Source organism: Lepisosteus oculatus, unplaced genomic scaffold, assembly GCF_040954835.1.
Source record: "Lepisosteus oculatus isolate fLepOcu1 unplaced genomic scaffold, fLepOcu1.hap2 HAP2_SCAFFOLD_39, whole genome shotgun sequence".
Lineage (NCBI taxonomy): Eukaryota > Metazoa > Chordata > Actinopteri > Semionotiformes > Lepisosteidae > Lepisosteus > Lepisosteus oculatus.
In genome coordinates, this window is record NW_027167923.1 from 605,270 (window position 1) to 630,535 (window position 25,266).

Genomic DNA, 25,266 nt, shown 5'->3' on the forward strand with positions numbered 1-25,266 from the left:
TCAGGAAAGGTGCGTGTCGATGCCAGACTTGAAAAGCTTTCCATACAAAGAAACAACATAGTGCTTTTGATTGATGGGAAACGGCAAGAGCGGTTTGAGCAGCTCCGGCCTCTCAACCGCTTTACAAAGTGATCGCCACCTCGGTAGCCAGTTTAGAAGGCTGAAAAGGATGCTGGAAGCACAGCGACGTTCTAAAACCAGCGCTTGAAAAGCATCTGCATACATAAAATGTCCATTTCCCCAAAGCTGAATCTGCAGCTTCAGAAGATTGTCAGCTATACGTTTTCGTTCTTTGTTTCCTTTTTTTACATGACAAGCTTTCGAGAAATGAACTGTCTATTGTGATGAAGGCTGCATTAGAAATTGTGCATCTAGCTTAGTTCAATGAAATCGGGAGGTGCGCCTGTCTCAAGCGGATGGCTCTTTGCAGGCACACTACGGAAACCTGCGGGCGCAAGTTGGGAGAAGTGACTCTTGCAGAGTGTTGAGCTTCGAGAAGAGGGCTCCGCTCAGGAAGATATTTCCACATGTTGAAGAGTCGCTTTTCGCCCTTTCTTTCCCACATTTTTCCAGTGCGGTTATTGATCGCGTTCAAAATGTTTTCCCAACGTACGTGTTACCTGCAAAATCACAGTGAAACTGTTATGGCGAAAAGATTCCTAATAGTTATTGTATTAGAATAGCTCTCCAATTTCTTAGCCTTCGTACACGCAATGTTTAAGGAAACGCTAGAGTAAATGAAACTGTAAATAGACAGGAGCTCTTCTTAGTTTTCATACAAGTTATGATGGCTGCAGCTCCTATCTGCGTCCGGGTGACCGGAGCCAAGGGATTATCTGCGGAACCTTTGATTTATCTCTCGGGCAAGGAGCTAGATACGCCCTTTTCATCTCAGTTTGATCACACCTGTGCATTAAAACGCAGTGCTCGGTACCATCGAGGTGTAAGAGGTTCAAGGATGAGCGGGAAACTTTGTTAATAAGGAGACGGGCACCGCCCAACGTGGGGCTCGAACCCACGACCCTGAGATTAAGAGTCTCATGCTCTACCGACTGAGCTAGCCGGGCGCCGGTGGCGCAGGTGGTTAACTTGTCCCTGTTGACGGCAATTTGACAAGGTATACTTCCTGGCTTTTCATCATGTGCTGACCGGATTCGAGAGTAGCACACCCTGTTCTTTGTTGATTACTGTACCTCCAGCAGCGCAAATGTCAGTAATCATTGAAATGTACGACCTACAATCTCCTCAGCATTGTGGACTTCTCAGTGATCATCCTTCAACGTTCTGCTGTAGTTTTCATGCAAGTGAAAACCGTGCTCCAAATAACAGCGGCACAGTTGTATCCTGCGGTAAGCATTCTTCTAATTCCATCGTTTTGCTCCAGGTAAAAGGTAGCGCATCATAGTGTTGATATTCCAAGGTTTCAGAGTCCGTATTGGATGGCTTGGATGCAGACATCGCTCAGAGCTCCCAGTATGATTTTCCCGAGTTCAGTTTTGCAGTGTTTTAGTGCTTTACTACTTCCAGTGGGCCTTTGAATGCTCTGCTAAGTAGAGACGTGACATAATTACTAATGCGACCGAGTGTGCTGGCTGTTCCTGGTTCGTAATGATTAACGCGAGAAATCAATATAAACATAACTGCTTCGATTTCGAGGTTCAGTTGAAGCATTCGAAGAAACTATCAAAGACCTCAGAACAACCGAAGACACATTTGGTCATCTCCGTATTGGTGAAGATTAAAGAGTCCCGCAAGTGTCAAGCTTGCACAAACACACACGAGAGAGAAACTCAGGACAGAACTTAAAGAAAGGGAGATGCAGACTATTTGAAGGCACTTTGCTAACCCAATGGCATGATTATGAATCATGCATAGGACACACGTAGCAGAGGATGGTTTCGATCCATCGACCTCTGGGTTATGGGCCCAGCACGCTTCCGCTGCGCCACTCTGCTGACGGCCGCTCTGCGCGTGGCGCACAACTGCTCTTTTTATTTCCTACATAAGTGATGAAAGAGTTGAAAGTTTCAACGACAAACGCAGACGTCACTTTGAGCGCTTGGTGTTGTAGCACAAATCATCACATGCTGCTCTACACTGGATTATAAAAGCCGACACATTTTCCAAACATTTTAATGCTGGAGTCACAATGTAGTATTAATAACAGTGCGATACTCGAGGAGCGTAGTGGGATCGCGGTGGCTCATCAGACCGCCCCGGGATTAGGGGCCAGCGTCAGGATGGCCGAGCGGTCTAAGGCGCTGCGTTCAGGTCGCAGTCTCCCCTGGAGGCGTGGGTTCGAATCCCACTCCTGACAAAAAGCTTGCTCAGTGCCGTCTCCAGTCGGGTGCAAATGGGTGAAGCAGCCTGACGCAGGGAACGTGCGCCGATAGGCGTAGGTGTATCCCCTGCCTCTTCCGATTTAGCTCGTGCTCCATAGGATGGAAGCGGATGCTCTGGCTTTTTGACTCGAATATAACCTGATCACAACAGAAGGCCGTGCAGCCCAGTGCTGGTTTAAGAATGCCTCGTGTCTTCAGGCCCCTATTCCTTCAGGTTACCCCTTTGGAATAGTCGTCCGAAAAAGACGGGAAAGGAAAAGCATGTAAGCTCCCACACACTGCGTTAGCATTAGCGGTTGGAATCTGATGGGAGAAAAGCAACCTGGCTCGCCGTCAAGCAATCCATCCCTGGTCTCCCACGTGACAGGCGGGGATACGCACCACTATACTAACGAGGAGCGCTTGCTTGGCGCTTGAAGACACTTCCTCTTGCGGCTACTACTGTTTCCGGTTTCGTCTTTTCTTTTCATTCCTCCCAGAGGAGCGCATGAAAACGTTTCCATCTCCGCCATCCTCACCCCTCCAATGCTATGGTCCCTGCTCCTCCTGGTGCACTGCAAACACTCATTCAGCCGGTTCTTTCAGTTTGAATAATTAGGTCTTCAAAGGCTGGAAGTAGGGCGCAAGACATGCCAATGCCAAAAGCGTGGCTGTGTGCTTCCAGCTGTGAAATGTCACTGGTGGATGTTAAAGACATTACTTCCAAGGCAGCAGGTCCAAGCGATTAAGCGTTTGTACAAGAAGCAGGAAGAGAGAAACGGCACTCCGCCTTTTTCTGGGCAGGCCGAAGCGACAGGAGAAGGGCGCCGTAGTCGGCAGGATTCGAGCCGACGCGGGGAGTCCCCAATGGCTTTCTAGCCCTTCGCCTTAACCGCTCGGCCACGACTACAGGGAGCGCCGCCGCCGCCGGCTTGCGATCATTTAACACGGAGGGCGAGGCGGCGGCGGTAACCTTTTTCAATGTCGCTCTCCGTTTCCCCCCCAAAAAAGCCAAATCACATGCTAGCACTCGGACACCCTTCAGAAGACTGAAGGGTGGCTTAAAGCTGGAAGGATTAGGTCTCCCCGTTCCGACGCGACAATCGAACTTCCTTAGGCAGAGAGAAAGCAACATCGAGGAGCGTCAACAAGACTTTAGAAGCTGCGACACACGCCACTTTCAGTCGCAGACACAGCAGTTTTAAAGGCAGGAATCGCCTTTGCGAACGCCATGAGAAACAGAACGCAAGCTGTCCTGTCCTGCGGTTTAACAAACAGCCACGGCTTTCATGCGACTGGACATTTCTTTTCTGGAGCGAATTCACTTTCAACTTCAAGAAATTCACACAACTTGCGAAATACGAAATACAAATCGGGCTCATCGCTGCACAAGAAATACCGCCGGCTGGCAAGAAAATGACAACGGTGTTTTTCCTTAACGAAAAACTTCCCATGGAGAAAAACAACGGCTGTGCGTCTCTGTCGGCTTGATTCAGTTTAATGCAAGTATTCATTCTCCTCCTGGAAAATACAGCTTGCGAAAGATGAAATACAATTCTTGGCTTTTCTGGGTGAGTGCAGAAGAAATCCTGCCGGCTGGCAGAAGAATTCCAGCCTTTTTTACTCTTTAACCAGAAACTTGCGAATGATACAAAGCAAGCGGGGTGCGTTTCTGTGCAGCTGTTAACTGAACAGCTGCTGCTTCAAGCCCACCCAGGGCTCATTCCGATTTCAACATCATGCCCCCTGAAGGTAGACTGGATTTCTTTGCGAAGCATTCACCCTTTGGACGTTTCAGGAAAGGTGCGTGTCGATGCCAGACTTGAAAAGCTTTCCATACAAAGAAACAACATAGTGCTTTTGATTGATGGGAAACGGCAAGAGCGGTTTGAGCAGCTCCGGCCTCTCAACCGCTTTACAAAGTGATCGCCACCTCGGTAGCCAGTTTAGAAGGCTGAAAAGGATGCTGGAAGCACAGCGACGTTCTAAAACCAGCGCTTGAAAAGCATCTGCATACATAAAATGTCCATTTCCCCAAAGCTGAATCTGCAGCTTCAGAAGATTGTCAGCTATACGTTTTCGTTCTTTGTTTCCTTTTTTTACATGACAAGCTTTCGAGAAATGAACTGTCTATTGTGATGAAGGCTGCATTAGAAATTGTGCATCTAGCTTAGTTCAATGAAATCGGGAGGTGCGCCTGTCTCAAGCGGATGGCTCTTTGCAGGCACACTACGGAAACCTGCGGGCGCAAGTTGGGAGAAGTGACTCTTGCAGAGTGTTGAGCTTCGAGAAGAGGGCTCCGCTCAGGAAGATATTTCCACATGTTGAAGAGTCGCTTTTCGCCCTTTCTTTCCCACATTTTTCCAGTGCGGTTATTGATCGCGTTCAAAATGTTTTCCCAACGTACGTGTTACCTGCAAAATCACAGTGAAACTGTTATGGCGAAAAGATTCCTAATAGTTATTGTATTAGAATAGCTCTCCAATTTCTTAGCCTTCGTACACGCAATGTTTAAGGAAACGCTAGAGTAAATGAAACTGTAAATAGACAGGAGCTCTTCTTAGTTTTCATACAAGTTATGATGGCTGCAGCTCCTATCTGCGTCCGGGTGACCGGAGCCAAGGGATTATCTGCGGAACCTTTGATTTATCTCTCGGGCAAGGAGCTAGATACGCCCTTTTCATCTCAGTTTGATCACACCTGTGCATTAAAACGCAGTGCTCGGTACCATCGAGGTGTAAGAGGTTCAAGGATGAGCGGGAAACTTTGTTAATAAGGAGACGGGCACCGCCCAACGTGGGGCTCGAACCCACGACCCTGAGATTAAGAGTCTCATGCTCTACCGACTGAGCTAGCCGGGCGCCGGTGGCGCAGGTGGTTAACTTGTCCCTGTTGACGGCAATTTGACAAGGTATACTTCCTGGCTTTTCATCATGTGCTGACCGGATTCGAGAGTAGCACACCCTGTTCTTTGTTGATTACTGTACCTCCAGCAGCGCAAATGTCAGTAATCATTGAAATGTACGACCTACAATCTCCTCAGCATTGTGGACTTCTCAGTGATCATCCTTCAACGTTCTGCTGTAGTTTTCATGCAAGTGAAAACCGTGCTCCAAATAACAGCGGCACAGTTGTATCCTGCGGTAAGCATTCTTCTAATTCCATCGTTTTGCTCCAGGTAAAAGGTAGCGCATCATAGTGTTGATATTCCAAGGTTTCAGAGTCCGTATTGGATGGCTTGGATGCAGACATCGCTCAGAGCTCCCAGTATGATTTTCCCGAGTTCAGTTTTGCAGTGTTTTAGTGCTTTACTACTTCCAGTGGGCCTTTGAATGCTCTGCTAAGTAGAGACGTGACATAATTACTAATGCGACCGAGTGTGCTGGCTGTTCCTGGTTCGTAATGATTAACGCGAGAAATCAATATAAACATAACTGCTTCGATTTCGAGGTTCAGTTGAAGCATTCGAAGAAACTATCAAAGACCTCAGAACAACCGAAGACACATTTGGTCATCTCCGTATTGGTGAAGATTAAAGAGTCCCGCAAGTGTCAAGCTTGCACAAACACACACGAGAGAGAAACTCAGGACAGAACTTAAAGAAAGGGAGATGCAGACTATTTGAAGGCACTTTGCTAACCCAATGGCATGATTATGAATCATGCATAGGACACACGTAGCAGAGGATGGTTTCGATCCATCGACCTCTGGGTTATGGGCCCAGCACGCTTCCGCTGCGCCACTCTGCTGACGGCCGCTCTGCGCGTGGCGCACAACTGCTCTTTTTATTTCCTACATAAGTGATGAAAGAGTTGAAAGTTTCAACGACAAACGCAGACGTCACTTTGAGCGCTTGGTGTTGTAGCACAAATCATCACATGCTGCTCTACACTGGATTATAAAAGCCGACACATTTTCCAAACATTTTAATGCTGGAGTCACAATGTAGTATTAATAACAGTGCGATACTCGAGGAGCGTAGTGGGATCGCGGTGGCTCATCAGACCGCCCCGGGATTAGGGGCCAGCGTCAGGATGGCCGAGCGGTCTAAGGCGCTGCGTTCAGGTCGCAGTCTCCCCTGGAGGCGTGGGTTCGAATCCCACTCCTGACAAAAAGCTTGCTCAGTGCCGTCTCCAGTCGGGTGCAAATGGGTGAAGCAGCCTGACGCAGGGAACGTGCGCCGATAGGCGTAGGTGTATCCCCTGCCTCTTCCGATTTAGCTCGTGCTCCATAGGATGGAAGCGGATGCTCTGGCTTTTTGACTCGAATATAACCTGATCACAACAGAAGGCCGTGCAGCCCAGTGCTGGTTTAAGAATGCCTCGTGTCTTCAGGCCCCTATTCCTTCAGGTTACCCCTTTGGAATAGTCGTCCGAAAAAGACGGGAAAGGAAAAGCATGTAAGCTCCCACACACTGCGTTAGCATTAGCGGTTGGAATCTGATGGGAGAAAAGCAACCTGGCTCGCCGTCAAGCAATCCATCCCTGGTCTCCCACGTGACAGGCGGGGATACGCACCACTATACTAACGAGGAGCGCTTGCTTGGCGCTTGAAGACACTTCCTCTTGCGGCTACTACTGTTTCCGGTTTCGTCTTTTCTTTTCATTCCTCCCAGAGGAGCGCATGAAAACGTTTCCATCTCCGCCATCCTCACCCCTCCAATGCTATGGTCCCTGCTCCTCCTGGTGCACTGCAAACACTCATTCAGCCGGTTCTTTCAGTTTGAATAATTAGGTCTTCAAAGGCTGGAAGTAGGGCGCAAGACATGCCAATGCCAAAAGCGTGGCTGTGTGCTTCCAGCTGTGAAATGTCACTGGTGGATGTTAAAGACATTACTTCCAAGGCAGCAGGTCCAAGCGATTAAGCGTTTGTACAAGAAGCAGGAAGAGAGAAACGGCACTCCGCCTTTTTCTGGGCAGGCCGAAGCGACAGGAGAAGGGCGCCGTAGTCGGCAGGATTCGAGCCGACGCAGGGAGTCCCCAATGGCTTTCTAGCCCTTCGCCTTAACCGCTCGGCCACGACTACAGGGAGCGCCGCCGCCGCCGGCTTGCGATCATTTAACACGGAGGGCGAGGCGGCGGCGGTAACCTTTTTCAATGTCGCTCTCCGTTTCCCCCCCGAAAAAGCCAAATGACATGCTAGCACTCGGACACCCTTCAGAAGACTGAAGGGTGGCTTAAGGCTGGAAGGATTAGGTCTCCCCGTTCCGACGCGACAATCGAACTTCCTTAGGCAGAGAGAAAGCAACATCGAGGAGCGTCAACAAGACTTTAGAAGCTGCGACACACGCCACTTTCAGTCGCAGACACAGCAGTTTTAAAGGCAGGAATCGCCTTTGCGAACGCCATGAGAAACAGAACGCAAGCTGTCCTGTCCTGCGGTTTAACAAACAGCCACGGCTTTCATGCGACTGGACATTTCTTTTCTGGAGCGAATTCACTTTCAACTTCAAGAAATTCACACAACTTGCGAAATACGAAATACAAATCGGGCTCATCGCTGCACAAGAAATACCGCCGGCTGGCAAGAAAATGACAACGGTGTTTTTCCTTAACGAAAAACTTCCCATGGAGAAAAACAACGGCTGTGCGTCTCTGTCGGCTTGATTCAGTTTAATGCAAGTATTCATTCTCCTCCTGGAAAATACAGCTTGCGAAAGATGAAATACAATTCTTGGCTTTTCTGGGTGAGTGCAGAAGAAATCCTGCCGGCTGGCAGAAGAATTCCAGCCTTTTTTACTCTTTAACCACAAACTTGCGAATGATACAAAGCAAGCGGGGTGCGTTTCTGTGCAGCTGTTAACTGAACAGCTGCTGCTTCAAGCCCACCCAGGGCTCATTCCGATTTCAACATCATGCCCCCTGAAGGTAGACTGGATTTCTTTGCGAAGCATTCACCCTTTGGACGTTTCAGGAAAGGTGCGTGTCGATGCCAGACTTGAAAAGCTTTCCATACAAAGAAACAACATAGTGCTTTTGATTGATGGGAAACGGCAAGAGCGGTTTGAGCAGCTCCGGCCTCTCAACCGCTTTACAAAGTGATCGCCACCTCGGTAGCCAGTTTAGAAGGCTGAAAAGGATGCTGGAAGCACAGCGACGTTCTAAAACCAGCGCTTGAAAAGCATCTGCATACATAAAATGTCCATTTCCCCAAAGCTGAATCTGCAGCTTCAGAAGATTGTCAGCTATACGTTTTCGTTCTTTGTTTCCTTTTTTTACATGACAAGCTTTCGAGAAATGAACTGTCTATTGTGATGAAGGCTGCATTAGAAATTGTGCATCTAGCTTAGTTCAATGAAATCGGGAGGTGCGCCTGTCTCAAGCGGATGGCTCGTTGCAGGCACACTACGGAAACCTGCGGGCGCAAGTTGGGAGAAGTGACTCTTGCAGAGTGTTGAGCTTCGAGAAGAGGGCTCCGCTCAGGAAGATATTTCCACATGTTGAAGAGTCGCTTTTCGCCCTTTCTTTCCCACATTTTTCCAGTGCGGTTATTGATCGCGTTCAAAATGTTTTCCCAACGTACGTGTTACCTGCAAAATCACAGTGAAACTGTTATGCCGAAAAGATTCCTAATAGTTATTGTATTAGAATAGCTCTCCAATTTCTTAGCCTTCGTACACGCAATGTTTAAGGAAACGCTAGAGTAAATGAAACTGTAAATAGACAGGAGCTCTTCTTAGTTTTCATACAAGTTATGATGGCTGCAGCTCCTATCTGCGTCCGGGTGACCGGAGCCAAGGGATTATCTGCGGAACCTTTGATTTATCTCTCGGGCAAGGAGCTAGATACGCCCTTTTCATCTCAGTTTGATCACACCTGTGCATTAAAACGCAGTGCTCGGTACCATCGAGGTGTAAGAGGTTCAAGGATGAGCGGGAAACTTTGTTAATAAGGAGACGGGCACCGCCCAACGTGGGGCTCGAACCCACGACCCTGAGATTAAGAGTCTCATGCTCTACCGACTGAGCTAGCCGGGTGCCGGTGGCGCAGGTGGTTAACTTGTCCCTATTGACGGCAATTTGACAAGGTATTCTTCCTGGCTTTTCATCATGTGCTGACCGGATTCGAGAGTAGCACACCCTGTTCTTTGTTGATTACTGTACCTCCAGCAGCGCAAATGTCAGTAATCATTGAAATGTACGACCTACAATCTCCTCAGCATTGTGGACTTCTCAGTGATCATCCTTCAACGTTCTGCTGTAGTTTTCATGCAAGTGAAAACCGTGCTCCAAATAACAGCGGCACAGTTGTATCCTGCGGTAAGCATTCTTCTAATTCCATCGTTTTGCTCCAGGTAAAAGGTAGCGCATCATAGTGTTGATATTCCAAGGTTTCAGAGTCCGTATTGGATGGCTTGGATGCAGACATCGCTCAGAGCTCCCAGTATGATTTTCCCGAGTTCAGTTTTGCAGTGTTTTAGTGCTTTACTACTTCCAGTGGGCCTTTGAATGCTCTGCTAAGTAGAGACGTGACATAATTACTAATGCGACCGAGTGTGCTGGCTGTTCCTGGTTCGTAATGATTAACGCGAGAAATCAATATAAACATAACTGCTTCGATTTCGAGGTTCAGTTGAAGCATTCGAAGAAACTATCAAAGACCTCAGAACAACCGAAGACACATTTGGTCATCTCCGTATTGGTGAAGATTAAAGAGTCCCGCAAGTGTCAAGCTTGCACAAACACACACGAGAGAGAAACTCAGGACAGAACTTAAAGAAAGGGAGATGCAGACTATTTGAAGGCACTTTGCTAACCCAATGGCATGATTATGAATCATGCATAGGACACACGTAGCAGAGGATGGTTTCGATCCATCGACCTCTGGGTTATGGGCCCAGCACGCTTCCGCTGCGCCACTCTGCTGACGGCCGCTCTGCGCGTGGCGCACAACTGCTCTTTTTATTTCCTACATAAGTGATGAAAGAGTTGAAAGTTTCAACGACAAACGCAGACGTCACTTTGAGCGCTTGGTGTTGTAGCACAAATCATCACATGCTGCTCTACACTGGATTATAAAAGCCGACACATTTTCCAAACATTTTAATGCTGGAGTCACAATGTAGTATTAATAACAGTGCGATACTCGAGGAGCGTAGTGGGATCGCGGTGGCTCATCAGACCGCCCCGGGATTAGGGGCCAGCGTCAGGATGGCCGAGCGGTCTAAGGCGCTGCGTTCAGGTCGCAGTCTCCCCTGGAGGCGTGGGTTCGAATCCCACTCCTGACAAAAAGCTTGCTCAGTGCCGTCTCCAGTCGGGTGCAAATGGGTGAAGCAGCCTGACGCAGGGAACGTGCGCCGATAGGCGTAGGTGTATCCCCTGCCTCTTCCGATTTAGCTCGTGCTCCATAGGATGGAAGCGGATGCTCTGGCTTTTTCACTCGAATATAACCTGATCACAACAGAAGGCCGTGCAGCCCAGTGCTGGTTTAAGAATGCCTCGTGTCTTCAGGCCCCTATTCCTTCAGGTTACCCCTTTGGAATAGTCGTCCGAAAAAGACGGGAAAGGAAAAGCATGTAAGCTCCCACACACTGCGTTAGCATTAGCGGTTGGAATCTGATGGGAGAAAAGCAACCTGGCTCGCCGTCAAGCAATCCATCCCTGGTCTCCCACGTGACAGGCGGGGATACGCACCACTATACTAACGAGGAGCGCTTGCTTGGCGCTTGAAGACACTTCCTCTTGCGGCTACTACTGTTTCCGGTTTCGTCTTTTCTTTTCATTCCTCCCAGAGGAGCGCATGAAAACGTTTCCATCTCCGCCATCCTCACCCCTCCAATGCTATGGTCCCTGGTCCTCCTGGTGCACTGCAAACACTCATTCAGCCGGTTCTTTCAGTTTGAATAATTAGGTCTTCAAAGGCTGGAAGTAGGGCGCAAGACATGCCAATGCCAAAAGCGTGGCTGTGTGCTTCCAGCTGTGAAATGTCACTGGTGGATGTTAAAGACATTACTTCCAAGGCAGCAGGTCCAAGCGATTAAGCGTTTGTACAAGAAGCAGGAAGAGAGAAACGGCACTCCGCCTTTTTCTGGGCAGGCCGAAGCGACAGGAGAAGGGCGCCGTAGTCGGCAGGATTCGAGCCGACGCGGGGAGTCCCCAATGGCTTTCTAGCCCTTCGCCTTAACCGCTCGGCCACGACTACAGGGAGCGCCGCCGCCGCCGGCTTGCGATCATTTAACACGGAGGGCGAGGCGGCGGCGGTAACCTTTTTCAATGTCGCTCTCCGTTTCCCCCCCAAAAAAGCCAAATGACATGCTAGCACTCGGACACCCTTCAGAAGACTGAAGGGTGGCTTAAAGCTGGAAGGATTAGGTCTCCTCCTTCCGACGCGACAATCGAACTTCCTTAGGCAGAGAGAAAGCAACATCGAGGAGCGTCAACAAGACTTTAGAAGCTGCGACACACGCCACTTTCAGTCGCAGACACAGCAGTTTTAAAGGCAGGAATCGCCTTTGCGAACGCCATGAGAAACAGAACGCAAGCTGTCCTGTCCTGCGGTTTAACAAACAGCCACGGCTTTCATGCGACTGGACATTTCTTTTCTGGAGCGAATTCACTTTCAACTTCAAGAAATTCACACAACTTGCGAAATACGAAATACAAATCGGGCTCATCGCTGCACAAGAAATACCGCCGGCTGGCAAGAAAATGACAACGGTGTTTTTCCTTAACGAAAAACTTCCCATGGAGAAAAACAACGGCTGTGCGTCTCTGTCGGCTTGATTCAGTTTAATGCAAGTATTCATTCTCCTCCTGGAAAATACAGCTTGCGAAAGATGAAATACAATTCTTGGCTTTTCTGGGTGAGTGCAGAAGAAATCCTGCCGGCTATCAGAAGAATTCCAGCCTTTTTTACTCTTTAACCACAAACTTGCGAATGATACAAAGCAAGCGGGGTGCGTTTCTGTGCAGCTGTTAACTGAACAGCTGCTGCTTCAAGCCCACCCAGGGCTCATTCCGATTTCAACATCATGCCCCCTGAAGGTAGACTGGATTTCTTTGCGAAGCATTCACCCTTTGGACGTTTCAGGAAAGGTGCGTGTCGATGCCAGACTTGAAAAGCTTTCCATACAAAGAAACAACATAGTGCTTTTGATTGATGGGAAACGGCAAGAGCGGTTTGAGCAGCTCCGGCCTCTCAACCGCTTTACAAAGTGATCGCCACCTCGGTAGCCAGTTTAGAAGGCTGAAAAGGATGCTGGAAGCACAGCGACGTTCTAAAACCAGCGCTTGAAAAGCATCTGCATACATAAAATGTCCATTTCCCCAAAGCTGAATCTGCAGCTTCAGAAGATTGTCAGCTATACGTTTTCGTTCTTTGTTTCCTTTTTTTACATGACAAGCTTTCGAGAAATGAACTGTCTATTGTGATGAAGGCTGCATTAGAAATTGTGCATCTAGCTTAGTTCAATGAAATCGGGAGGTGCGCCTGTCTCAAGCGGATGGCTCTTTGCAGGCACACTACGGAAACCTGCGGGCGCAAGTTGGGAGAAGTGACTCTTGCAGAGTGTTGAGCTTCGAGAAGAGGGCTCCGCTCAGGAAGATATTTCCACATGTTGAAGAGTCGCTTTTCGCCCTTTCTTTCCCACATTTTTCCAGTGCGGTTATTGATCGCGTTCAAAATGTTTTCCCAACGTACGTGTTACCTGCAAAATCACAGTGAAACTGTTATGGCGAAAAGATTCCTAATAGTTATTGTATTAGAATAGCTCTCCAATTTCTTAGCCTTCGTACACGCAATGTTTAAGGAAACGCTAGAGTAAATGAAACTGTAAATAGACAGGAGCTCTTCTTAGTTTTCATACAAGTTATGATGGCTGCAGCTCCTATCTGCGTCCGGGTGACCGGAGCCAAGGGATTATCTGCGGAACCTTTGATTTATCTCTCGGGCAAGGAGCTAGATACGCCCTTTTCATCTCAGTTTGATCACACCTGTGCATTAAAACGCAGTGCTCGGTACCATCGAGGTGTAAGAGGTTCAAGGATGAGCGGGAAACTTTGTTAATAAGGAGACGGGCACCGCCCAACGTGGGGCTCGAACCCACGACCCTGAGATTAAGAGTCTCATGCTCTACCGACTGAGCTAGCCGGGTGCCGGTGGCGCAGGTGGTTAACTTGTCCCTATTGACGGCAATTTGACAAGGTATTCTTCCTGGCTTTTCATCATGTGCTGACCGGATTCGAGAGTAGCACACCCTGTTCTTTGTTGATTACTGTACCTCCAGCAGCGCAAATGTCAGTAATCATTGAAATGTACGACCTACAATCTCCTCAGCATTGTGGACTTCTCAGTGATCATCCTTCAACGTTCTGCTGTAGTTTTCATGCAAGTGAAAACCGTGCTCCAAATAACAGCGGCACAGTTGTATCCTGCGGTAAGCATTCTTCTAATTCCATCGTTTTGCTCCAGGTAAAAGGTAGCGCATCATAGTGTTGATATTCCAAGGTTTCAGAGTCCGTATTGGATGGCTTGGATGCAGACATCGCTCAGAGCTCCCAGTATGATTTTCCCGAGTTCAGTTTTGCAGTGTTTTAGTGCTTTACTACTTCCAGTGGGCCTTTGAATGCTCTGCTAAGTAGAGACGTGACATAATTACTAATGCGACCGAGTGTGCTGGCTGTTCCTGGTTCGTAATGATTAACGCGAGAAATCAATATAAACATAACTGCTTCGATTTCGAGGTTCAGTTGAAGCATTCGAAGAAACTATCAAAGACCTCAGAACAACCGAAGACACATTTGGTCATCTCCGTATTGGTGAAGATTAAAGAGTCCCGCAAGTGTCAAGCTTGCACAAACACACACGAGAGAGAAACTCAGGACAGAACTTAAAGAAAGGGAGATGCAGACTATTTGAAGGCACTTTGCTAACCCAATGGCATGATTATGAATCATGCATAGGACACACGTAGCAGAGGATGGTTTCGATCCATCGACCTCTGGGTTATGGGCCCAGCACGCTTCCGCTGCGCCACTCTGCTGACGGCCGCTCTGCGCGTGGCGCACAACTGCTCTTTTTATTTCCTACATAAGTGATGAAAGAGTTGAAAGTTTCAACGACAAACGCAGACGTCACTTTGAGCGCTTGGTGTTGTAGCACAAATCATCACATGCTGCTCTACACTGGATTATAAAAGCCGACACATTTTCCAAACATTTTAATGCTGGAGTCACAATGTAGTATTAATAACAGTGCGATACTCGAGGAGCGTAGTGGGATCGCGGTGGCTCATCAGACCGCCCCGGGATTAGGGGCCAGCGTCAGGATGGCCGAGCGGTCTAAGGCGCTGCGTTCAGGTCGCAGTCTCCCCTGGAGGCGTGGGTTCGAATCCCACTCCTGACAAAAAGCTTGCTCAGTGCCGTCTCCAGTCGGGTGCAAATGGGTGAAGCAGCCTGACGCAGGGAACGTGCGCCGATAGGCGTAGGTGTATCCCCTGCCTCTTCCGATTTAGCTCGTGCTCCATAGGATGGAAGCGGATGCTCTGGCTTTTTCACTCGAATATAACCTGATCACAACAGAAGGCCGTGCAGCCCAGTGCTGGTTTAAGAATGCCTCGTGTCTTCAGGCCCCTATTCCTTCAGGTTACCCCTTTGGAATAGTCGTCCGAAAAAGACGGGAAAGGAAAAGCATGTAAGCTCCCACACACTGCGTTAGCATTAGCGGTTGGAATCTGATGGGAGAAAAGCAACCTGGCTCGCCGTCAAGCAATCCATCCCTGGTCTCCCACGTGACAGGCGGGGATACGCACCACTATACTAACGAGGAGCGCTTGCTTGGCGCTTGAAGACACTTCCTCTTGCGGCTACTACTGTTTCCGGTTTCGTCTTTTCTTTTCATTCCTCCCAGAGGAGCGCATGAAAACGTTTCCATCTCCGCCATCCTCACCCCTCCAATGCTATGGTCCCTGGTCCTCCTGGTGCACTGCAAACACTCATTCAGCCGGTTCTTTCAGTTTGAATAATTAGGTCTTCAAAGGCTGGAAGTAGGGCGCAAGACATGCCAATGCCAAAAGCGTGGCTGTGTGCTTCCAGCTGTGAAATGTCACTGGTGGATGTTAAAGACATTACTTCCAAGGCAGCAGGTCCAAGCGATTAAGCGTTTGTACAAGAAGCAGGAAGAGAGAAACGGCACTCCGCCTTTTTCTGGGCAGGCCGAAGCGACAGGAGAAGGGCGCCGTAGTCGGCAGGATTCGAGCCGACGCGGGGAGTCCCCAATGGCTTTCTAGCCCTTCGCCTTAACCGCTCGGCCACGACTACAGGGAGCGCCGCCGCCGCCGGCTTGCGATCATTTAACACGGAGGGCGAGGCGGCGGCGGTAACCTTTTTCAATGTCGCTCTCCGTTTCCCCCCCAAAAAAGCCAAATGACATGCTAGCACTCGGACACCCTTCAGAAGACTGAAGGGTGGCTTAAAGCTGGAAGGATTAGGTCTCCTCCTTCCGACGCGACAATCGAACTTCCTTAGGCAGAGAGAAAGCAACATCGAGGAGCGTCAACAAGACTTTAGAAGCTGCGACACACGCCACTTTCAGTCGCAGACACAGCAGTTTTAAAGGCAGGAATCGCCTTTGCGAACGCCATGAGAAACAGAACGCAAGCTGTCCTGTCCTGCGGTTTAACAAACAGCCACGGCTTTCATGCGACTGGACATTTCTTTTCTGGAGCGAATTCACTTTCAACTTCAAGAAATTCACACAACTTGCGAAATACGAAATACAAATCGGGCTCATCGCTGCACAAGAAATACCGCCGGCTGGCAAGAAAATGACAACGGTGTTTTTCCTTAACGAAAAACTTCCCATGGAGAAAAACAACGGCTGTGCGTCTCTGTCGGCTTGATTCAGTTTAATGCAAGTATTCATTCTCCTCCTGGAAAATACAGCTTGCGAAAGATGAAATACAATTCTTGGCTTTTCTGGGTGAGTGCAGAAGAAATCCTGCCGGCTATCAGAAGAATTCCAGCCTTTTTTACTCTTTAACCACAAACTTGCGAATGATACAAAGCAAGCGGGGTGCGTTTCTGTGCAGCTGTTAACTGAACAGCTGCTGCTTCAAGCCCACCCAGGGCTCATTCCGATTTCAACATCATGCCCCCTGAAGGTAGACTGGATTTCTTTGCGAAGCATTCACCCTTTGGACGTTTCAGGAAAGGTGCGTGTCGATGCCAGACTTGAAAAGCTTTCCATACAAAGAAACAACATAGTGCTTTTGATTGATGGGAAACGGCAAGAGCGGTTTGAGCAGCTCCGGCCTCTCAACCGCTTTACAAAGTGATCGCCACCTCGGTAGCCAGTTTAGAAGGCTGAAAAGGATGCTGGAAGCACAGCGACGTTCTAAAACCAGCGCTTGAAAAGCATCTGCATACATAAAATGTCCATTTCCCCAAAGCTGAATCTGCAGCTTCAGAAGATTGTCAGCTATACGTTTTCGTTCTTTGTTTCCTTTTTTTACATGACAAGCTTTCGAGAAATGAACTGTCTATTGTGATGAAGGCTGCATTAGAAATTGTGCATCTAGCTTAGTTCAATGAAATCGGGAGGTGCGCCTGTCTCAAGCGGATGGCTCTTTGCAGGCACACTACGGAAACCTGCGGGCGCAAGTTGGGAGAAGTGACTCTTGCAGAGTGTTGAGCTTCGAGAAGAGGGCTCCGCTCAGGAAGATATTTCCACATGTTGAAGAGTCGCTTTTCGCCCTTTCTTTCCCACATTTTTCCAGTGCGGTTATTGATCGCGTTCAAAATGTTTTCCCAACGTACGTGTTACCTGCAAAATCACAGTGAAACTGTTATGGCGAAAAGATTCCTAATAGTTATTGTATTAGAATAGCTCTCCAATTTCTTAGCCTTCGTACACGCAATGTTTAAGGAAACGCTAGAGTAAATGAAACTGTAAATAGACAGGAGCTCTTCTTAGTTTTCATACAAGTTATGATGGCTGCAGCTCCTATCTGCGTCCGGGTGACCGGAGCCAAGGGATTATCTGCGGAACCTTTGATTTATCTCTCGGGCAAGGAGCTAGATACGCCCTTTTCATCTCAGTTTGATCACACCTGTGCATTAAAACGCAGTGCTCGGTACCATCGAGGTGTAAGAGGTTCAAGGATGAGCGGGAAACTTTGTTAATAAGGAGACGGGCACCGCCCAACGTGGGGCTCGAACCCACGACCCTGATATTAAGAGTCTCATGCTCTACCGACTGAGCTAGCCGGGTGCCGGTGGCGCAGGTGGTTAACTTGTCCCTGTTGACGGCAATTTGACAAGGTATACTTCCTGGCTTTTCATCATGTGCTGACCGGATTCGAGAGTAGCACACCCTGTTCTTTGTTGATTACTGTACCTCCAGCAGCGCAAATGTCAGTAATCATTGAAATGTACGACCTACAATCTCCTCAGCATTGTGGACTTCTCAGTGATCATCCTTCAACGTTCTGCTGTAGTTTTCATGCAAGTGAAAACCGTGCTCCAAATAACAGCGGCACAGTTGTATCCTGCGGTAAGCATTCTTCTAATTCCATCGTTTTGCTCCAGGTAAAAGGTAGCGCATCATAGTGTTGATATTCCAAGGTTTCAGAGTCCGTATTGGATGGCTTGGATGCAGACATCGCTCAGAGCTCCCAGTATGATTTTCCCGAGTTCAGTTTTGCAGTGTTTTAGTGCTTTACTACTTCCAGTGGGCCTTTGAATGCTCTGCTAAGTAGAGACGTGACATAATTACTAATGCGACCGAGTGTGCTGGCTGTTCCTGGTTCGTAATGATTAACGCGAGAAATCAATATAAACATAACTGCTTCGATTTCGAGGTTCAGTTGAAGCATTCGAAGAAACTATCAAAGACCTCAGAACAACCGAAGACACATTTGGTCATCTCCGTATTGGTGAAGATTAAAGAGTCCCGCAAGTGTCAAGCTTGCACAAACACACACGAGAGAGAAACTCAGGACAGAACTTAAAGAAAGGGAGATGCAGACTATTTGAAGGCACTTTGCTAACCCAATGGCATGATTATGAATCATGCATAGGACACACGTAGCAGAGGATGGTTTCGATCCATCGACCTCTGGGTTATGGGCCCAGCACGCTTCCGCTGCGCCACTCTGCTGACGGCCGCTCTGCGCGTGGCGCACAACTGCTCTTTTTATTTCCTACATAAGTGATGAAAGAGTTGAAAGTTTCAACGACAAACGCAGACGTCACTTTGAGCGCTTGGTGTTGTAGCACAAATCATCACATGCTGCTCTACACTGGATTATAAAAGCCGACACATTTTCCAAACATTTTAATGCTGGAGTCACAATGTAGTATTAATAACAGTGCGATACTCGAGGAGCGTAGTGGGATCGCGGTGGCTCATCAGACCGCCCCGGGATTAGGGGCCAGCGTCAGGATGGCCGAGCGGTCTAAGGCGCTGCGTTCAGGTCGCAGTCTCCCCTGGAGGCGTGGGTTCGAATCCCACTCCTGACAAAAAGCTTGCTCAGTGCCGTCTCCAGTCGGGTGCAAATGGGTGAAGCAGCCTGACGCAGGGAACGTGCGCCGATAGGCGTAGGTGTATCCCCTGCCTCTTCCGATTTAGCTCGTGCTCCATAGGATGGAAGCGGATGCTCTGGCTTTTTGACTCGAATATAACCTGATCACAACAGAAGGCCGTGCAGCCCAGTGCTGGTTTAAGAATGCCTCGTGTCTTCAGGCCCCTATTCCTTCAGGTTACCCCTTTGGAATAGTCGTCCGAAAAAGACGGGAAAGGAAAAGCATGTAAGCTCCCACACACTGCGTTAGCATTAGCGGTTGGAATCTGATGGGAGAAAAGCAACCTGGCTCGCCGTCAAGCAATCCATCCCTGGTCTCCCACGTGACAGGCGGGGATACGCACCACTATACTAACGAGGAGCGCTTGCTTGGCGCTTGAAGACACTTCCTCTTGCGGCTACTACTGTTTCCGGTTTCGTCTTTTCTTTTCATTCCTCCCAGAGGAGCGCATGAAAACGTTTCCATCTCCGCCATCCTCACCCCTCCAATGCTATGGTCCCTGCTCCTCCTGGTGCACTGCAAACACTCATTCAGCCGGTTCTTTCAGTTTGAATAATTAGGTCTTCAAAGGCTGGAAGTAGGGCGCAAGACATGCCAATGCCAAAAGCGTGGCTGTGTGCTTCCAGCTGTGAAATGTCACTGGTGGATGTTAAAGACATTACTTCCAAGGCAGCAGGTCCAAGCGATTAAGCGTTTGTACAAGAAGCAGGAAGAGAGAAACGGCACTCCGCCTTTTTCTGGGCAGGCCGAAGCGACAGGAGAAGGGCGCCGTAGTCGGCAGGATTCGAGCCGACGCGGGGAGTCCCCAATGGCTTTCTAGCCCTTCGCCTTAACCGCTCGGCCACGACTACAGGGAGCGCCGCCGCCGCCGGCTTGCGATCATTTAACACGGAGGGCGAGGCGGCGGCGGTAACCTTTTTCAATGTCGCTCTCCGTTTCCCCCCCGAAAAAGCCAAATCACATGCTAGCACTCGGACACCCTTCAGAAGACTGAAGGGTGGCTTAAGGCTGGAAGGATTAGGTCTCCCCGTTCCGACGCGACAATCGAACTTCCTTAGGCAGAGAGAAAGCAACATCGAGGAGCGTCAACAAGACTTTAGAAGCTGCGACACACGCCACTTTCAGTCGCAGACACAGCAGTTTTAAAGGCAGGAATCGCCTTTGCGAACGCCATGAGAAACAGAACGCAAGCTGTCCTGTCCTGCGGTTTAACAAACAGCCACGGCTTTCATGCGACTGGACATTTCTTTTCTGGAGCGAATTCACTTTCAACTTCAAGAAATTCACACAACTTGCGAAATACGAAATACAAATCGGGCTCATCGCTGCACAAGAAATACCGCCGGCTGGCAAGAAAATGACAACGGTGTTTTTCCTTAACGAAAAACTTCCCATGGAGAAAAACAACGGCTGTGCGTCTCTGTCGGCTTGATTCAGTTTAATGCAAGTATTCATTCTCCTCCTGGAAAATACAGCTTGCGAAAGATGAAATACAATTCTTGGCTTTTCTGGGTGAGTGCAGAAGAAATCCTGCCGGCTGGCAGAAGAATTCCAGCCTTTTTTACTCTTTAACCACAAACTTGCGAATGATACAAAGCAAGCGGGGTGCGTTTCTGTGCAGCTGTTAACTGAACAGCTGCTGCTTCAAGCCCACCCAGGGCTCATTCCGATTTCAACATCATGCCCCCTGAAGGTAGACTGGATTTCTTTGCGAAGCATTCACCCTTTGGACGTTTCAGGAAAGGTGCGTGTCGATGCCAGACTTGAAAAGCTTTCCATACAAAGAAACAACATAGTGCTTTTGATTGATGGGAAACGGCAAGAGCGGTTTGAGCAGCTCCGGCCTCTCAACCGCTTTACAAAGTGATCGCCACCTCGGTAGCCAGTTTAGAAGGCTGAAAAGGATGCTGGAAGCACAGCGACGTTCTAAAACCAGCGCTTGAAAAGCATCTGCATACATAAAATGTCCATTTCCCCAAAGCTGAATCTGCAGCTTCAGAAGATTGTCAGCTATACGTTTTCGTTCTTTGTTTCCTTTTTTTACATGACAAGCTTTCGAGAAATGAACTGTCTATTGTGATGAAGGCTGCATTAGAAATTGTGCATCTAGCTTAGTTCAATGAAATCGGGAGGTGCGCCTGTCTCAAGCGGATGGCTCGTTGCAGGCACACTACGGAAACCTGCGGGCGCAAGTTGGGAGAAGTGACTCTTGCAGAGTGTTGAGCTTCGAGAAGAGGGCTCCGCTCAGGAAGATATTTCCACATGTTGAAGAGTCGCTTTTCGCCCTTTCTTTCCCACATTTTTCCAGTGCGGTTATTGATCGCGTTCAAAATGTTTTCCCAACGTACGTGTTACCTGCAAAATCACAGTGAAACTGTTATGCCGAAAAGATTCCTAATAGTTATTGTATTAGAATAGCTCTCCAATTTCTTAGCCTTCGTACACGCAATGTTTAAGGAAACGCTAGAGTAAATGAAACTGTAAATAGACAGGAGCTCTTCTTAGTTTTCATACAAGTTATGATGGCTGCAGCTCCTATCTGCGTCCGGGTGACCGGAGCCAAGGGATTATCTGCGGAACCTTTGATTTATCTCTCGGGCAAGGAGCTAGATACGCCCTTTTCATCTCAGTTTGATCACACCTGTGCATTAAAACGCAGTGCTCGGTACCATCGAGGTGTAAGAGGTTCAAGGATGAGCGGGAAACTTTGTTAATAAGGAGACGGGCACCGCCCAACGTGGGGCTCGAACCCACGACCCTGAGATTAAGAGTCTCATGCTCTACCGACTGAGCTAGCCGGGTGCCGGTGGCGCAGGTGGTTAACTTGTCCCTATTGACGGCAATTTGACAAGGTATTCTTCCTGGCTTTTCATCATGTGCTGACCGGATTCGAGAGTAGCACACCCTGTTCTTTGTTGATTACTGTACCTCCAGCAGCGCAAATGTCAGTAATCATTGAAATGTACGACCTACAATCTCCTCAGCATTGTGGACTTCTCAGTGATCATCCTTCAACGTTCTGCTGTAGTTTTCATGCAAGTGAAAACCGTGCTCCAAATAACAGCGGCACAGTTGTATCCTGCGGTAAGCATTCTTCTAATTCCATCCTTTTGCTCCAGGTAAAAGGTAGCGCATCATAGTGTTGATATTCCAAGGTTTCAGAGTCCGTATTGGATGGCTTGGATGCAGACATCGCTCAGAGCTCCCAGTATGATTTTCCCGAGTTCAGTTTTGCAGTGTTTTAGTGCTTTACTACTTCCAGTGGGCCTTTGAATGCTCTGCTAAGTAGAGACGTGACATAATTACTAATGCGACCGAGTGTGCTGGCTGTTCCTGGTTCGTAATGATTAACGCGAGAAATCAATATAAACATAACTGCTTCGATTTCGAGGTTCAGTTGAAGCATTCGAAGAAACTATCAAAGACCTCAGAACAACCGAAGACACATTTGGTCATCTCCGTATTGGTGAAGATTAAAGAGTCCCGCAAGTGTCAAGCTTGCACAAACACACACGAGAGAGAAACTCAGGACAGAACTTAAAGAAAGGGAGATGCAGACTATTTGAAGGCACTTTGCTAACCCAATGGCATGATTATGAATCATGCATAGGACACACGTAGCAGAGGATGGTTTCGATCCATCGACCTCTGGGTTATGGGCCCAGCACGCTTCCGCTGCGCCACTCTGCTGACGGCCGCTCTGCGCGTGGCGCACAACTGCTCTTTTTATTTCCTACATAAGTGATGAAAGAGTTGAAAGTTTCAACGACAAACGCAGACGTCACTTTGAGCGCTTGGTGTTGTAGCACAAATCATCACATGCTGCTCTACACTGGATTATAAAAGCCGACACATTTTCCAAACATTTTAATGCTGGAGTCACAATGTAGTATTAATAACAGTGCGATACTCGAGGAGCGTAGTGGGATCGCGGTGGCTCATCAGACCGCCCCGGGATTAGGGGCCAGCGTCAGGATGGCCGAGCGGTCTAAGGCGCTGCGTTCAGGTCGCAGTCTCCCCTGGAGGCGTGGGTTCGAATCCCACTCCTGACAAAAAGCTTGCTCAGTGCCGTCTCCAGTCGGGTGCAAATGGGTGAAGCAGCCTGACGCAGGGAACGTGCGCCGATAGGCGTAGGTGTATCCCCTGCCTCTTCCGATTTAGCTCGTGCTCCATAGGATGGAAGCGGATGCTCTGGCTTTTTGACTCGAATATAACCTGATCACAACAGAAGGCCGTGCAGCCCAGTGCTGGTTTAAGAATGCCTCGTGTCTTCAGGCCCCTATTCCTTCAGGTTACCCCTTTGGAATAGTCGTCCGAAAAAGACGGGAAAGGAAAAGCATGTAAGCTCCCACACACTGCGTTAGCATTAGCGGTTGGAATCTGATGGGAGAAAAGCAACCTGGCTCGCCGTCAAGCAATCCATCCCTGGTCTCCCACGTGACAGGCGGGGATACGCACCACTATACTAACGAGGAGCGCTTGCTTGGCGCTTGAAGACACTTCCTCTTGCGGCTACTACTGTTTCCGGTTTCGTCTTTTCTTTTCATTCCTCCCAGAGGAGCGCATGAAAACGTTTCCATCTCCGCCATCCTCACCCCTCCAATGCTATGGTCCCTGCTCCTCCTGGTGCACTGCAAACACTCATTCAGCCGGTTCTTTCAGTTTGAATAATTAGGTCTTCAAAGGCTGGAAGTAGGGCGCAAGACATGCCAATGCCAAAAGCGTGGCTGTGTGCTTCCAGCTGTGAAATGTCACTGGTGGATGTTAAAGACATTACTTCCAAGGCAGCAGGTCCAAGCGATTAAGCGTTTGTACAAGAAGCAGGAAGAGAGAAACGGCACTCCGCCTTTTTCTGGGCAGGCCGAAGCGACAGGAGAAGGGCGCCGTAGTCGGCAGGATTCGAGCCGACGCGGGGAGTCCCCAATGGCTTTCTAGCCCTTCGCCTTAACCGCTCGGCCACGACTACAGGGAGCGCCGCCGCCGCCGGCTTGCGATCATTTAACACGGAGGGCGAGGCGGCGGCGGTAACCTTTTTCAATGTCGCTCTCCGTTTCCCCCCCGAAAAAGCCAAATGACATGCTAGCACTCGGACACCCTTCAGAAGACTGAAGGGTGGCTTAAAGCTGGAAGGATTAGGTCTCCCCGTTCCGACGCGACAATCGAACTTCCTTAGGCAGAGAGAAAGCAACATCGAGGAGCGTCAACAAGACTTTAGAAGCTGCGACACACGCCACTTTCAGTCGCAGACACAGCAGTTTTAAAGGCAGGAATCGCCTTTGCGAACGCCATGAGAAACAGAACGCAAGCTGTCCTGTCCTGCGGTTTAACAAACAGCCACGGCTTTCATGCGACTGGACATTTCTTTTCTGGAGCGAATTCACTTTCAACTTCAAGAAATTCACACAACTTGCGAAATACGAAATACAAATCGGGCTCATCGCTGCACAAGAAATACCGCCGGCTGGCAAGAAAATGACAACGGTGTTTTTCCTTAACGAAAAACTTCCCATGGAGAAAAACAACGGCTGTGCGTCTCTGTCGGCTTGATTCAGTTTAATGCAAGTATTCATTCTCCTCCTGGAAAATACAGCTTGCGAAAGATGAAATACAATTCTTGGCTTTTCTGGGTGAGTGCAGAAGAAATCCTGCCGGCTGGCAGAAGAATTCCAGCCTTTTTTACTCTTTAACCACAAACTTGCGAATGATACAAAGCAAGCGGGGTGCGTTTCTGTGCAGCTGTTAACTGAACAGCTGCTGCTTCAAGCCCACCCAGGGCTCATTCCGATTTCAACATCATGCCCCCTGAAGGTAGACTGGATTTCTTTGCGAAGCATTCACCCTTTGGACGTTTCAGGAAAGGTGCGTGTCGATGCCAGACTTGAAAAGCTTTCCATACAAAGAAACAACATAGTGCTTTTGATTGATGGGAAACGGCAAGAGCGGTTTGAGCAGCTCCGGCCTCTCAACCGCTTTACAAAGTGATCGCCACCTCGGTAGCCAGTTTAGAAGGCTGAAAAGGATGCTGGAAGCACAGCGACGTTCTAAAACCAGCGCTTGAAAAGCATCTGCATACATAAAATGTCCATTTCCCCAAAGCTGAATCTGCAGCTTCAGAAGATTGTCAGCTATACGTTTTCGTTCTTTGTTTCCTTTTTTTACATGACAAGCTTTCGAGAAATGAACTGTCTATTGTGATGAAGGCTGCATTAGAAATTGTGCATCTAGCTTAGTTCAATGAAATCGGGAGGTGCGCCTGTCTCAAGCGGATGGCTCTTTGCAGGCACACTACGGAAACCTGCGGGCGCAAGTTGGGAGAAGTGACTCTTGCAGAGTGTTGAGCTTCGAGAAGAGGGCTCCGCTCAGGAAGATATTTCCACATGTTGAAGAGTCGCTTTTCGCCCTTTCTTTCCCACATTTTTCCAGTGC

General features: G+C 48.7%; 8 non-coding genes across 8 annotated transcripts; 6 read left to right on the forward strand and 2 right to left on the reverse strand.

Moving 5' to 3' along the window:
* Positions 1–994: 994 nt before the first annotated feature.
* trnak-cuu (transfer RNA lysine (anticodon CUU)) lies at positions 995–1,067 on the reverse strand. The gene has a single exon. It is a non-coding gene; the product is annotated as a tRNA-Lys (tRNA).
* Positions 1,068–2,234: 1,167 nt separating this feature from the next.
* trnal-cag (transfer RNA leucine (anticodon CAG)) lies at positions 2,235–2,317 on the forward strand. The gene has a single exon. It is a non-coding gene; the product is annotated as a tRNA-Leu (tRNA).
* A 2,792-nt stretch (positions 2,318–5,109) lies between these two features.
* trnak-cuu (transfer RNA lysine (anticodon CUU)) lies at positions 5,110–5,182 on the reverse strand. The gene has a single exon. It is a non-coding gene; the product is annotated as a tRNA-Lys (tRNA).
* A 1,167-nt stretch (positions 5,183–6,349) lies between these two features.
* Positions 6,350–6,432, forward strand: trnal-cag (transfer RNA leucine (anticodon CAG)). The gene has a single exon. It is a non-coding gene; the product is annotated as a tRNA-Leu (tRNA).
* A 4,032-nt stretch (positions 6,433–10,464) lies between these two features.
* On the forward strand, positions 10,465–10,547 carry trnal-cag (transfer RNA leucine (anticodon CAG)). The gene has a single exon. It is a non-coding gene; the product is annotated as a tRNA-Leu (tRNA).
* Positions 10,548–14,579: 4,032 nt separating this feature from the next.
* On the forward strand, positions 14,580–14,662 carry trnal-cag (transfer RNA leucine (anticodon CAG)). The gene has a single exon. It is a non-coding gene; the product is annotated as a tRNA-Leu (tRNA).
* A 4,032-nt stretch (positions 14,663–18,694) lies between these two features.
* Positions 18,695–18,777, forward strand: trnal-cag (transfer RNA leucine (anticodon CAG)). The gene has a single exon. It is a non-coding gene; the product is annotated as a tRNA-Leu (tRNA).
* Positions 18,778–22,809: 4,032 nt separating this feature from the next.
* On the forward strand, positions 22,810–22,892 carry trnal-cag (transfer RNA leucine (anticodon CAG)). The gene has a single exon. It is a non-coding gene; the product is annotated as a tRNA-Leu (tRNA).
* The last annotated feature ends 2,374 nt before the right edge of the window (positions 22,893–25,266 follow it).